Here is a 1,388-nt window from a genome sequence, read left to right as displayed (position 1 = left end):
CTGAACCACTCTTACTGGAAAACATAAATTCCTAGTATCCACAAATAGTATCTTTCCACCTGTAATTTAAACCTATTCATTTCCTCCCCCCTGTTCTACGGAGGCTGTCATGGTTTCGATGTTCTTCTTCCCAGAAGGTCAAGAATGCTTGGAAGAAACTCCACCCAGAGTCTGGCGCCTCCTCAGTCTGCTTGCTTCAACAACAGGAGAAGACCAGAGGCCTCAAGATCATGATCTGAGGCATCTCCTCCCCCACTTAAGAAAAAAAATCAGCCTGATGAACTGTCCTGCAGAACTCAAAAACTTGCATGATGCCCTTTTTGACGATCTTAAGAAATGGTACTGCATGGATCTCATTTCCAGATTCCTCCATATCGCGGTGAAGGTCCCTGGAGCATCTAGGGTTGCCAGCCTCCAGGTGGGGCCTGGAGTACTGTGCCCTCTAAGCTGAGTTAGTGTGAGCCAGCTCACAGTTTTTTAGCCTCTGGCTCACACATTTTTGTCTTAGCTCAGGGAGGAGGGCGCCGGAACCAACTCATTTATGCAGTAGCCAAATCGCTCGCTGTGACAGATTCCCAAAAAGGGGACACCTGGAGAAGGGTGTTGTGCAGACATGGGGCGGTGTGGAGAAATGGAATGTTCAGGAGGTTGATGGACGGAAAACGGACAGAAGGGGGGAGAAGGGGACGGAGAGTAAGGGAGGAGGTGAAGAGCAGTTGGAGGTTAACAGCCATAGGAAACTGACACATTTTGGGAAGAATCCCAGATGGGGGTTTAATTGTTGGAACCTATGGACCGTGTATCTGACTAAGGTTGTGCTGGAGGGAAAGGCGAGGTGTCACAGTAAAGCCGTTTCTTTCTGTTAAACAACGGAGTCCGGTCACTAACTTCCGCCGGTTTTGAAAGCCTTGGAGTGAACCAGGAGAGTGTTATAACGAAGAACGGAGCCAGTGGGTAAGTGGTCCCCGCTACTACCCGAAGCGAGCAGTGTCCCTCGTAAGAGAAACCCAGAGTGGGGTCCTCAAGGTGGTGGCCCGTGAGAGCCCGTAACACTCGCTCACAGCTTTAATGCCAGGAGCTCACAAAGCAGAATAATTGCTCACAAGACTCCACAGCTTAGAGGGAACATTGGCCTGGAGATCTCCTGCTTTTACAACTGATCTCCAGCTGACAGAGATCAGTGCTCCCCTGGAGAAAATGGCTGCTTTGAAGGGTGGACTCTATGGCATTGTACCATGCTGAGGCCCCTCCCCTCCCCAAACCCCGCCCTCTCCCAGATCCACCCCCAAAGTCTCCAGGTATTTTCCAATCCAGACCTGGCAACTCTAGGAGCATCCTTTCCATTAGAGCTGGGAAGAATGAACGATAACCCTTCTCAGAAGTAGCAC

The sequence above is a fragment of the Gekko japonicus genome, unplaced genomic scaffold, assembly GCF_001447785.1.
Source record: "Gekko japonicus isolate JY-2015 unplaced genomic scaffold, Gekko_japonicus_V1.1 scaffold4645, whole genome shotgun sequence".
NCBI classification, from domain to species: Eukaryota; Metazoa; Chordata; class Lepidosauria; order Squamata; family Gekkonidae; genus Gekko; species Gekko japonicus.
Note: the sequence above shows the minus strand (reverse complement) of the source record.